The following is a 14,316-nucleotide window of genomic DNA, read 5'->3' as shown; positions in this document are numbered from 1 at the left end:
GTTTGTATGTAGGGGACTTACTGTACTAGCGACCTATACCCATGCCTCTTTTTAGGACACAATAATTAAAGTCCCTAAGGACTGTATAATTTCCAGCACAGACTGCCTAAGCCTCTTAATTTAACAATTCCAGGGGGCCTCCTCTCAGTGGTTAAGAATCTGCCTGCCAATGCAGGGGACATGGGTTCGATCCCTGGGCCAGGAAGATCCCACATGCCGTGGAGCAACTCAGCCTGAGCACCACAACTGCTGAGCCTGTGCTCTAGAGCCTGTGTGCCACAACTACTGAAGCCCTCGCACCTAGAGGCCATGCTCCACAACAAGAGAAGACACCGCACTGAGAAGCCAGCTCACCACAATGAAGAGTAGCCCCCACTCACCACGACTAAAGAAAGCCCGTGCACAGCAATGAAGACCTAATGCAGCCTAAATAAATAAATAAATAAATAAATAAAACAAATCTTTAAAAAAATTTCATTGTTTGGTTAATTAAAACAGCTTTGAAAATTCTTTTCCCAGTGCTTGTCCTGTGTCCTTCTCTAAATTGAATGTACTATGGTTTTCAGCAAGAAAACAGAGCTGTCATGGGGGAGAACAGACAGTATTCAATAAGGCTGGATGAGGAAGAGGAAACTTTAAATTGTTCTTACATAGGTAACTTGCAGGGCATATGACTATTAACAAGAGCAAGAACTCCCCTTACATTTTCCCCAGCATTTTTATGATGTTAAGGAAAGATCAAGGGGAAAATATATAAAGACTCCTGAGCTCAGATGTCATTTCAGGCTAAGGCATGTCATGTCAGTACATGTGATGCAACGTGCAGCCACAAATGGGTTTGAGATTTTATGATGCAGACAACAGGCACCTTACTGTTGTCTCTAGGAAAGGATACTGGTTTAAGTTTAGAAGGAAAAAAAAGTTCAGCTGGCAGGCGATAGGTGGATGCTCTGGTACACAAGACCCACTTTGACTAGAGTATCTGTTACCGACTATTGGTGCAGGAGCACTGCTGACTCATCCTTGGACACTGAGACAATTTTCTGAAGGACCTGGAAAGAAATTTCTTCTGGATTCTGGAGCTCAAGGAAGTGATCAGGTTGTGAACGATGGTTAGAGACAAGGCTATATTCCACCTCATTAAGCATGGTGTTAGTAGTTCCTTTAGCTCTAATTCTGTAATATTTTGCCAATCTTTTCATCACAGAATAGTGGTACCTGGGGATTTAGAAAAGTAACAGGCAGTGAGGTGCTTCAAAAGAGAATATCTGCTTTCACATTTCGATATTGGATTGCTGATAATTAAAGACTGATCCTATCTGCCCTGGGTCCCAGAAATGGAACCCCTTCCCCAGTCTCTTTTTTAAAGACCTCAAAGAAAACTTACAGTGGTGCCAATGTTTTAAATGCCATGGTAGGTGTTCCCGGTTGCCAAGAATCATTTCCTGAAGTATAGATATTATAGTTATTAAATATAAATACCCCATAAAAGATTATTACTAATGTTTTAATTGTATTTTAAAAAGTAGATTTAAAAAATGTTTATTAAGAATAAGGACGCAGATGCAGGGAATGGCCTGGAGAGCTCGAGGTTTTGGGGGGCGGGGGGTGAAGGGGGAGCTGAGACGAAGTGAGAGAGTAGCATAGACATATATACACTACCAACTGTAAAATAGATAGCCAGTGGGAAGTTGCTGTATAACAAAGGGAGTTCAACTCGATGATGGAAGATGCCTTAGAGGACTGGGACGGGGAGGGTGGAGGGGAGTCGAGGGAGGGAGGGAATATGGGGATATGTGTATAAATACAGATGATTGACCTTGGTGTACCTCAAAAACTGGTACAAGAGTGTAAAGCAATTATATTGCAATAAAAAAATGTTTATTGAGGTATAATTGAAATATAACAAACTGTATATATTTAAGATGAATAATGTGTATAATTTTCTGCCTGGTTTCTTAACTTAACACAATCCTTTTGAGACCCACACTTATGTAAAACTGATTCATTCCTTTTAATTACTGAGTACATTACATCACATGGCTGTACCACAACTTGCTTACCTATTCATTTGCATGTAAAATTTTGAGTTGTTTCCAGTTGTTGACTATTACAAATAAAACTACTATGAAATCTGTGTACAAGTCTTCATATGAACATGTGCTTTTATTTCTCTTGTAGCTTGCTTTTAAACATTAGTATTTATCTTTCACAAATTCAAGGTTTAAGTTAGTGATTCTAAACAGGAGTGAGAGGTAGTAGAGGGAGATACCAGAATAACTATGAGTCACTTAGAGATTACATTCCTTTGGAAATTGTAATCTGCTTTTCTGGGTATTATGCCAACCCACCCCCTACTTTCATGAAATGGGATGTGAATTTTCTAATGGACCAGTGTTGCTGATAATCATTTGTCATATCTGTCAGATTTGTAAAATAATAAAATATAAATCATCATTACTTTAAATATTTTCACATGGGCTTTATAAAGGCCAGATAGGCCTTTCTTGTTTTTTTTCAATAGTGGATAAATTTTGTTAAGTTCCAGTAGTAGACAGACTTTGTGTCCCAGAACCAGAGGAATTTCTTCCTTCAGATCTTGACTCATTTCTTTAGCACATAACTATGATGTGAATAAAGTCTCACATTTCCCTTTAAGATGTATATCATTTGAACCACTTTTTTCAGTGGTTGTTACCTCATGTTTGTTTGTTGTTTACTTACCGAGTTTGTAAATCAACTCAATGTTTTGACTATGGTTTAGAGGAGGGTTGCCAGATAAAGTATAAGATGCCTAGTTAACATTTCAGCACTTTTGAGAATAAATAATGTATAAAATCATTAACAAGCTATTTTAGTTCCACCACAATTAGATCTCATCTTAATTATTCAAGGACATAAATCTGAAAAATACCTCCCTTATTTTATCATGCACATTGAGGCATTGATGCCTTTGTGCTTGCCACTTTTTGTTCTCTCCACCCATTCATTCACTTAGAATATTTTTTTCTATTCCATTTGTTACACCTGCCAGAAGAAATATGTGTTTAGTTAGTTAGATCATAAGTGAAGGAGAGAGAAACAGCAGAGTGTGAATTAGTGGGAGAGAAGGATTGAGAAGTCATCTCCTGATCAGAACCAAGTGGGGGGACATGGTCATTTTACTGAGCACTGAGAGGAGTTATACTCTGAAAGGAGAGTCCCAGCTTGTCCCTATTTATGATCCTTTAAAAAATTTTTATTTTATATTGGAGTATAGTCGATTAACAATGTTGTGTTAGTTTCAGGTGTACAGCAACCTGATACATTATCAAGTATCTATGCTTTATCAGATTCTTTTCCCATTGAGGTTATTACATAATATTGAGCAGCATTCCCTGTGCTATACAGTAGGTCCTTGTTGGTTATACATTTTAAATATAGCAGTGTGTACCTGTCAATATCAAACTCTAATCCCTCCCCACCACCCTTCTCCGCCCCCGCGACTGTAAGTTCATTCTCTAAGTCTGTTTCCATTTTGTAAATAAGTCCATTTGTATCATTTTTTTTAGATTCCACATATAAGTGATATCATATGATATTTGTCTTTCTCTGTCTTCACTTATTATGATAATCTCCAGGTCCATCCAAGTTGCTGCAAGTGGCATTATTTCATTCTTTTTAATGGCTTAATAATATTCCATTTTATATATGTACCACATCTTCTTTATCCATTCCTCTGTTGATGGACATTTAGACTGCTTCTGTGTCTTAGCTATTGTAAACAGTGCTGCAATGAATATTGGGATGCATATATCCTTTCAAACCATGTTTTTCTCTGAATATATGCCCAGGAGTGGAACTGCTGGATTGTATCATAGCTCTATTTTTAGTTTCTTAAGGAGCCTCCATGTTATTCTCCATAGTGGCTGTATCAATTTATATTCCCACCAACAGTGTAGGAGGGTTCCCTTTCTGCCATACCCTCTCCAGAATTTGTTGTTTTTGTGATAGATTTTTTGATAATGGCCATTCTGACTGGTGTGGGGTGATATCTCATAGTTTTGATTTGCATTTCTCTAATAATTATCAATGTTGAGCATATTTTCATGTGCCTCAGCCATCTGTGTGTCTTCTTTGGAAAAATATCTATTTAGACCTTCCACCCATTTTTTGTTTGGGTTGTTTGGTTTTTTAATATTTAGTTGCATGAGCTGTGTGTAAATTTTGGAGACTAATCCTTTGTCAATTGCATTGTTTGCAAATTCTTGTTTTAATTTTGAGTATCTTGACAATTCCTACCCCATATCTCATAGCCTATGACTTTCTTCTTGTCACCTTTCCAGGCATGATGAAGCTTAACTCCTCTTCTTTTTCTGGGTACTATGTGAGCCTTCTCCTACAAGTGATGACATCAACTTCAGGTATGAGCATCTACTGTCTTCTTACTGAGTCACAGCTGTGGAAAGGATCGAGGGCAGATGTCCAGTGTCCATTCCAGCATGTAAGGAGCTTGGAAGTCATTACTATGTCCTACTATCGAGCAAAAAGCTGAAAATCCTGAAAATTAACCATTCTTCTTACATCCAACAAAGAAGTGAGGTCACAGGACAAACTGCTCCTTCCCAAATTGGAGAGACGGAGAAGTAGATACGGAGGCTAACAACTTCCCAGCCATAAATCTTTGTGGAAACCAGTACCAGGGTAGCAAAATCTAAACTGTAGTGATTGAACTTCTGGAAGCTTTATGTGGACAAGTCTGAAAGTTAGAAACTCCAAGAGGGCCCAGTCATGAGAGAACTCATTTTTGTGAGTTTTACTTCCATGATTTTCACTAGGTTCTCACAGCAAATATTGGAAAAAATGCCCTTGTGTTTTTAGCAGTAGGAGGGGAAGAGTAACTACTTTGAAATATGCTCTTTTTGATAAGGTCTGCCCTCAAGAGAAACTGTTTTACCAGAGCCTATTGGCATTTTCTCAGAGCATAACTGACCTGGGGCAGGAAAATATCCAACTCCAGACCCCTCTAGCCATTGGGTCCCAATAACAAAGGATAAAACTGAAAAGCACTTATGAAGGTCACAGTCAAGGCCACTAAAAGACAAAGATCTAATCACAGTACTATAGAATACCTCTCCTTCCCCTACACCTTACGACCAAATTACTAAAAGCCTTTAACCAGATTTTTTTTTTTTTTTACCCAGTACATCATGTTTGGCTTTCAACAAAAAAATTACAAGGCATACTAAAAGGCAAACCACACAGTTTGAAGGGTCAGAGCAAACATCAAAACAAGACTTAGATATGGCAAGATTGTTGGAATTATCAGACTGGAGATTTAAAATAACTATGGCTAAAGGCTCTAATGGAAAAAGCTGACGACATGCAAGAATAGGTGAGCAGCCTAAGGAAAGAGATGTAAATTCTAAGAAAGAATGGAAAAGAAAGCATGGATATCAAAAACCATGTAACAGAAATGAAGAATTCTTTTTATGGGCTCATTGGTAGCCTGGACGTGGTTGAGGAAAGAATCTCTGAGCTTGAGGATTTATTAATAGAAACTTTCAAAACTGAAAAGTAGAAAAAGAGTTTAAAAAAATAGAAGAGAAAATCTAAGAACTGTGGACTACAAAAATGGAATGGGAATACTAGAAGGAGAAGAAAAAGAGAAAGAAATAGAAGAAATATCTGAAACAATAATGACTGAGAATTATATACTTTAAATATATACAATTTTATTTGTCAATTATTCTTCAATAAAGCTTGGGGAAAAGCCTATTTTGCATGATATTAGTATAGCAACCCTTGTTCTGTTTTGGTTACTATTTTCATGGAATATCTTTTTCCATCCTTTCACTTTCAACTTATTTAAGTCTTTGAATCTAAAATGAGTCTTTTGTAGGTAACATATAGTTGCAGCATGTATTTTTATCCATTCTGCCAACTCTGTCCATTGATTGGAGAGTTTAGTCCATTTACATTTAAAATAATGACTTTCTTCTGTCACTGTTATTTATTCTTGTGTACTTTATAGTGTTTTGTCACTCATTTCCTTCATTACTTACTTTTTTGTGTCTATATGATTTTTTTGTAGTGAAACATTTAAATTCCTTTCTCATTTCCTGTTGTATATATGTCTTATAGTTATTTTCTTTGTGGTTACCATGGAGATTACATTTAACATCCTAATGCTATAACACTCTGTTTTAAATATATACCAGCTTAACTTCAATAACATACAAAACCTCTGCTCCTTTAACTACTCTGTCCCCATCAACAGATGTAGATGTTACAAAATTATATTTTTATACATTGTGTGCCCTGAAGCATAAAATAATAATGGTACATTAGTCTTTTAAATTATGAAAAATAAAATGTGGACTTACAAACCAAAGTTACAATAATACTAGCTTTTAGACTAATAAGGGTTTTAAAATGTGTTAGTCTCTTAAATCATGTTGAAAACAAAAAGTGGAGTCACAAACCATTGTTACAATAATAATAGTTTTTATAATTGCCCATGTATTTACTTTTGTTGAGTACTTTATTTCGTCACACAGCTTCAGGTTACTGTCTAGTGTCCTTTCATTTCATCCTATAGAATTCCCTTGAGCATTTTTTGTAGGGCAGATCAAGCGGTAATGAACTCCCTGTTTTGTTTTTTTTTTATTTGGGAATGTCTTAATTTCTCACTTCTGAAGGCCAGCTTACTGAATATTGGATTCTCAGTTGACAGGATTTTTTTGTTTGTTTTTTTCCTTTTAGCTTTTTGAATATATTGGCCCACTGCCTCTGGCTTCCAAAGTTCTGATAAGAAATATGCTTGTAATCTTAATGAGGCTTCCTTGTATGTGATCAGCTGGTTTCTCTCATTACTCTCAAGATTCTTTGTCTTTCCACTTTCAGGAAAAAGAGAAAAGTGAAGGAGTAAATGAAAGGGTACTGGCCTTTTCAATTCCTTGGGGGTCACTTCAGTTAGAGGGGGAGGGGCTTTAACAGAGACATGTGCAACAGCAATGGCTACCCAAATCTTTGTCTACACCTCTGTGATCAGAAGCAGCAATCAGAGATCAGCGTTCAGGTCCTCCATGTTTGGAGGTCAGGATCCTTTTTGCCCACTCTGGCTCCTGTAAGCTGTGTGAAAACTGCTCCAGGGACAGGTACACAAATGCCTGTCTCAAGGCTGGGATTGTGGGATGGGTAGCTGCTGCTGTGCTAAGAACTAAAATTAACCAAAACTAATGTGATTTACCATCCAAGCTTTTCCCTGGAACTTGAAGGCCTTCAATAGACTCCAGAGTTCCAAAATAGTTACGTCAGGCAGATTATACCAATGCAATTTCTGTCTAAGTTAGGAGACATATTTCTGGTGCTTTCTGCTCTGGCATATTCTCAGAATCCTCCAAGTGAATATAATTTAAAGAGAAAAATGTAGTACCATTGGTCCTTTCAAAAAAATAAAATACCGATTTGAGTAGAATGGGATATAGTCATAGTTGGATGTTTAGAATGGCCAGGTCAGATGAGAACTGTGTGTCCTGGCAATGTCTAGCAACAGAGATGGTGTTGGCTCAAATTTTATCCTGATTTTCTATCTTCCTCCACAGAAAACTGGACAGTAACCACTCCCATGGGACACTTGGTGGCTACAGTAGAAGGACATGCTGAGCTCAGCTGCCAGTTGTCCCCACCACGAAGGGCAGAGCACACGGAAGTGCACTGGTTCAGAGGTGAACACTCCAAACTTGTTCACCTATACAGAGATGACCATGAAGTGAAAGAACCTGCCCCAGAATATGTGAATTGCACAGTTTGTAAAAGAAGCCATTGGGGAGGGCAAAGTGACTCCCAGACTTGGTAATATCAGTGTTTCTGATGATGGATCATATCAGTGTTCATTTAAAGGTAGTGGCATCAGTGATATGGCCAGCATGAATCTGAGTGTAGCAGGTAGGTTTTATGTCAGAATGTTGCATACCAATGCCCTTGTTGACCCCCTAAGGTGAAATATATGGAAAATATATCAGTGTTTCTTTTTTTCATATTTTTAAAAGTATTTGAGTATTAAAGTCAGAAAAATCTATATATCTATTGCAAATATATACTATGCGCTGGATAGACAGAGTGTCTATCTGCAGAGTACCAGAATTAGTCTGATTTGTAATTTGGATGTGAATTTGAGTATTGCCCCATCTTCTGATGAAGACCATAAAATTAATGAGACTCTTTTCTTTTTAGATTTCCAACCCAACCTCAATGCAGTAGCTATCTTGATCTTTCTGTCTCCTTTTCCCCAGCACTAGGCTTGGAAACACAAATCCATGTTCAGGTTCCTGGCAATGAGGGACTCATGGTGGAGTGTAATTCAGGAGGGTGGTTCTCACAGCCTCAGATGGAGTGGAGAGACAGCAGAAGAGAGGTAGTTCCACATTTATCAAAATCCTATTCGCAGGATGGAGTCAGATTATTTCACATGAAGATGACTCTCTGCTTAGAAACCAGTCACAGGGCAACATGACTTGCTACATTTGCAACCCTCTAACAGGTGAAGAGAAATGAACAAATATCATCCCAGCTGCTGAGTGTTCGTCAGAGTTTGGTTGTCAATATAGCAACAAAAAGAGAAAGTAATGGGATAATTAATGTTAAAAAGCTTTGTATATTGTCAAGCACGCTTTGAATGTAACTCTTTCTAACTGTTATGAGTTTTGGTTCTAAAGATGTTTGGTGCTGAGAAGATGGCTTTAGAAGAAAAAATTTATAGGAATAATGACAAACCATAATTAAAATACACATTATAGCCTTAAAAGTATTTAAAGTTCATTATCTCATTAGACCTCACAGTATTCATTTTTAAGATGAGCAAGTTTCTAGCTTCATGACTTAAAGGATGTTGCTTATATTCCTGAGCTACAGTTTTCTCATCTTAGAAATGAGTATAAACACACTTCATGGTTTTTTATGTATCTCAAATGAATTGGTATAGCAAAAAGCTTTGCTTACTGTCATATAATATTCAGTACTAATATTGTCAATTAAAGCACTCTGAAAATTCACTGTGGAGGAATTATTATGGCCACTTATAGGTAGACAAATGTCAAGAGAAGCCAGTTGAGCCAACAGTATGTAAAATGTGGAACTAAAGCACAGGTTTTCTGGTTACTGGCAGGCATGACAGGTGGTTGTCAAAGGCCAACCAGGAAAAAGCCATATCTTATGTGCAACAAATGTTCCCTTAGCTAACACCTATGTACAGAACTCAGGGTTGATCACAGGAGCACCGTGGTGGGTGAGTCAAATTACCTTCAGGTATCACTTCAGGGAGTCTCTTTCTAGCCTGATTGAGGGCACAGCTTTTTCTCTTAAAAATCCTCTCTAATCTTCTTGGAGGATTCAAAAACAGACTGAAAAAAATGAATGTTGCCCTGACCAGATAGGAGTCTATAAGAATGATCTGGAAAACAGGAATAGCAGAAAAAGGGTAAGAGTTTGTAATACTCTATGAATATTTTAAATGTAGTGTTGATCGAATTACTGATGGATTGAATGTGTGATGAAAGAGGAAGAGAGGAATAAAGAAGGATTCTAAGGTTAGGGGCCAGAATCATGAAAGGTGAGTTTTCATCTACTGAGATGGGCAAGTTTGTGAAATGAGCCTATCTGAGAGATGAGACCTTGCTTAGAAGACTTGTAAGGGAAATGTCAACTAGGGGTTAAATATGAGTTTAAAGTTCTATGGAGAAGACGAGGCTTGAGACATAATGTGCATGTCTACAACCTAGGGGAATGTTTAGAACAATGAAACGGGACAAGATATAAAGTGAATAAGGATAGAGAAAATAAAAAACCAGTTTCCTAGAACTGAATTTTGGAACATTCACCTTTTAGATGTCCTTTAGATGATTAGGAGAAACCTGCAAAGTATCTGAGAAGGAATAGGGAGAGAGGAAGGAGGAAAACAAATTAACACAGCAGGCAAAAAACAATAGTTGAAAGCATTTGTTTTGATCTCACTCTTTTATCAATGACAAAAATAATTTCCACTAGAACCTCTTTTAAATCTTTCTAATGATTCTTATTGTTTCACTAAAAACAGTTGTTTCCTATGCAAATTAATAAACATATAGGTATATCCAATTATTAGTGTCAGGTAGGATTCAGATTGGAATAGGCTGTAACATAAGCATATTTGAGAAAAAGAGCCATATAATATGGCTCTTTAAATGAATGTTTAAAGTTGGATTATGTAATAATTAATAATTTTGAAGAAAAGGCTTTCATAGGCTGTATGAACAATATTGTTACAACTTTTCATATCCCATGCAATAAAGTTCTCAGACTTTTATCCTATTCACGTTAAAAATTTAACATAAAACAAAAAGGAAATTTATAAAAACTCTGCAAGGTAAACTTTATTTTCTCTGAAAAACTCACCCCCAAAATAATACCAAATATTGTGGTAAATATGCAACGAAAAGGCACATATTTATGAAATTTTCTTAATGGGGAACTAGAATAGGGATATAATAATACGAGGTTCAATCCCTAAGGGAAATCTGGAAAAAAATAACATGGCTTAACATTAGCCACAAAATAGAGTCACAAGGCAAATACAGAACCTATTTAAAAAACAATACATACTCTGTCTAAAAAACCTCAAAAAGACATAAATATTTGTGGAGGAATACTCAATTTTAAATGGGAATATTTACCTCCATGAAGAAAAAAGTAATCCCAAATTATTCATTTAAAGACATTCCAGAAAGGAATTCTTTGGGAGTATGTTTTTTATTTTTTTTATTTATTTATATTTTAAGCTCTTTATTGGAATATAATTGTTTTATACTCTTGTACCAGTTTTTGAGGTACACCAAAGTGAATCAGCTGTATTTAGACATATATCCCCATATCCCCTCCCTCCCGTGAATCCCTCCCACCCTCCCTGTCCTGGCCCTCTAAAGTATCACCCATCATCCAGTTGATCTTCCTTTGTTATACAGCAACTTCCCACTAGCTATCTATTTTACATTTGGTAGTGTATCTATGTCTATGCTACTCTCTCACTTCATCCCAGCTTCCCCTTTACTCCTCCACCACCCCATGTCCTCAAGTCCATTCTCTACATCTGCATCTTTATTCTTGCCCTGTCACTGGGCTCATTAGTACCATTTCTTCAGATTCCATATGTATGAGTTAGCATATGGTATTTGCTTTTCTTATTCTGGCTTACTCCACTCTGTATGACATTCTCTAGGTCTATCCACCTCATTACATATAGTTCAATTTCACTCCTTTTTATGGCTGAGTAATATTTCATTGTATATATGTGCCATATCTTCTTTATCCATTCATCTGTTGATGGGCATTTAGGTTGCTTCCATGTCCTGGCTATTGAAATAGTGCTGCAATGAACATTATGGTACGTGTTTCTTTTTGGATTATGGTTTTCTCTGGGTATATGCCCAGTAGTGGGATTACCAGCTCATATGGTAATTCCATTTTGGGATTTTTAAGAAACCTGCAAAATGTTTTCCATAGTGGCTGTACCAACTTACATTACCACCAGCACTGCAGGAGAGTTCCCTTTTCTCCACACCCTCTCCAACATTTATTGTTTCTAGATTTTTTGATGATGCCTATTCTGACCGGTGTGAGGTGATACCTCATTGTGGCTTTGACTTGCATTTCTATAATGATTAGTGATGTTCAGCATCTTTTCATGTGTTTGTCAGCCATCTGCATGTCTTCTTTGGAGAAGTGTCTATTTAGGTCTTCTGCCCATTTGTGGATTGGGTTCTTTGCTTTTTTGGTATTAAGCTGCATGAGCTGCTTATATGTTTTGGAGATTAATCCTTAGTCAGTTGCTTCATTGGCAAGTATTTTCTCCCATTCTGAGGGTTGTCTTCTTGTCTTGTTTATGGTTTCTTTTGCTGTGCAAAAGCTTTTAAGTTTCATGAGGTCCCATTTGTTTATTCTTAATTTTATTTCCATTATTCTAGCAGGTGGGTCAAAAGGGATCTTGCTTTGATGGATGTCATAGAGTGTTCTGCCTATGTTTTCCTCTAAGAGTTTTATAGTGTCTGGCCTTACATTTAAGTCTTTAATCCATTTTGAGTTTATTTTTGTGTATGGTGTTAGGAAGTGTTCTATTTCATTCTTTGTCATGTAGCTGTCCAATTTTCCCAGCACCACTTATTGAAGCGGCTGTCTTTTTTCCATTGTATATTCGTGCCTCCTTTGTCAAAGAAAAGGTGCCCATATGTGTGTGGGTTTACCTCTGGGTTCTCTATTCTGTTCCATTGATCTACCTTTCTATTTTTGTATCAGTACCATACTGTCTTGATCACTATGGCCTTGTAGTATAGTTTGAAGTCAGGAAGCCTAATTCCACCAACTCCGTCTTTCCTTCTCAAGATTGCTTTTGTTATTCAGGGTCTTTTGCATTTCCACACAAATTGTAAGATTTCTTGTTCCAGTTCTGTGAAAAATGAAATTGGTAATTTGATAGGGATTGCGTTGAATCTGAAAATTGCTTTGGGTGGTATAGTCATTTTCACAATGTTGATTCTTCCAATCCAAGAACGTGGTATGTCTCTCCATCTGTTTGTTTCATCTTTGATTTCTTTCATCAGTGTCTTATTGTTTTCTGCATACAGGTCTTTTGCCTCCTTAGGCAGGTTTATTCCTAGGTATTCTATTCTTTTTGTTGCAGTGGTAAATGGGAGAGTTTCCTTAATTTCTCTTTCTGCTCTTTCATTCTTAGTGTATAGGAATGCCAGAGATTTCTGTGCATTAATTTTGTATCCTGCTACTTTACTAAATTCATCTATTAGTGCTCACAGTTTTCTGGTAGAATCTTTAGGGTTTTCTCTACTTTGTTATCAAGATTTTGGATCATCTTTACTATTATTGCTCTGAATTCTTTTTCAGGCAATTTTCCTATTTCCTCTTCATTTATTTGGTCTTGTGTATTTTTACCTTGTTCCTTCATCTGTGACATATTTTGTCGTCATCTCATTTTCCCCCCACTTTGGATGGGTGGGATTGTGTTCCTGTCCCACTGGGTGTTTGGCCTGAGGTTTCAAGCACTGGAGTTTGTAGGCTGTTGAGTATAGCTGGGTCTTGGTGTTGAGGTGAGAACCTCTGGGAGACCTCACTCTGATGAATATTCCCTGGGAACTGGGTTTCCCTGTTAGTCCAATGTTTTGGACTCAGAGCTCCCACCTCAGGAGCTCAGGCCTGACCCTGGGCTTGTGAATCAAGATCCCACAAGCTGTGTGGAGCAGGAAAACAAAAAAAATAAAAATAAATAAATAAAAGTAGGAGAACAGCAGAACAATAGCAAGATAAAAAATATGATAATAGGAAACTAACAGATGTGTTATAAAAAATTTTTAAAAAAAGATGGAGCAACAACTGGAAGGTAAAACATCTGCAATAGCGTAAGTGAGGAAGTGGGAAGAAAAAAAAGGAAAAAGGAAAAAAAAACCCATAGAATCCCTTGGCTGTGGGGGCCAGGCTTAGACAAGGAGGGGGGAGGTTAGGCAATGGGCAGGGCCTACGCCCTGGGGGTGGTGGGGAATGGGGTTCAGGCCCCATGAGGCAGAGGGGCCCAGGAATGCCTCTGGTACTGGCGGCAAAGGATCAGGTCGAGGTGCCCAGCAGGCTCCCTGGGCCCGACTTGGTGGAAGAAATGCTAGGCACCTCCCCTAGTCCTCCAATCTTGGAGGGTCAGGCCCCCTTGGGTTCTCTTCTTCCTCACCCCCTCTCTCCTATTCCCCTGGGACCCTCACAGCTACAGGGGGCACTGGAAGGCAGGAGACCAGACTCTGACATCCAACAGGCTTCCCAGGGCCAACTGGGCTAGGGTAATGCTTGTGGCACTTCCCCAGATCTCCCAGTCTCATAGGGTCCCTGTCTGCCTCTCTTCCTCTCCCCCACCCCCCTACTCTCCTAGGTCCCAAGCAGCTGGAGGGGGCCGTGGGGTATGAAAGACCAGGTCCATGAGCGTAGCAGGCTTCCCAGGGCTAGTGGGAAGGGGAAATGCCTTCTCCACCTCCTTTGATCCTCCAATTCCAGAAGGTCCCCTCCCCTGCCTGCCTCTCCTCTTCTCCCTTGCTTTCCTTCTACACTCCTAGGACCAGTGAGACCTAGAGGGCCCCTGGATGACCAAAGGCCAGGCGTGGGGGCACAACAGGCCTCCCGGTGCCAAGTAGGTAGGGAGTTTTCCCTCAGTGTCCCCCCTGATCCTCCGGTCCTGCAAGGTCCCCCCCACGGCTGTCTGCCTCTCTCCCTCTTCTCCTCTCCTCCTGCCCTCCCACGCCTATATGACCCACT

General features: G+C 38.4%; 1 pseudogene; it reads left to right on the top strand.

Moving 5' to 3' along the window:
• Positions 1 to 8,610, top strand: part of LOC130858095 (selection and upkeep of intraepithelial T-cells protein 8-like) — a 34,396-nt pseudogene extending 25,786 nt beyond the window's left edge.
• Positions 8,611 to 14,316: the final 5,706 nt, after the last annotated feature.

Source organism: Hippopotamus amphibius, chromosome 1 (genome assembly GCF_030028045.1).
Source record: "Hippopotamus amphibius kiboko isolate mHipAmp2 chromosome 1, mHipAmp2.hap2, whole genome shotgun sequence".
Classification (NCBI taxonomy): Eukaryota; Metazoa; Chordata; class Mammalia; order Artiodactyla; family Hippopotamidae; genus Hippopotamus; species Hippopotamus amphibius.
Note: the sequence above shows the minus strand (reverse complement) of the source record. Positions and strands in the feature narration are given on the sequence as shown.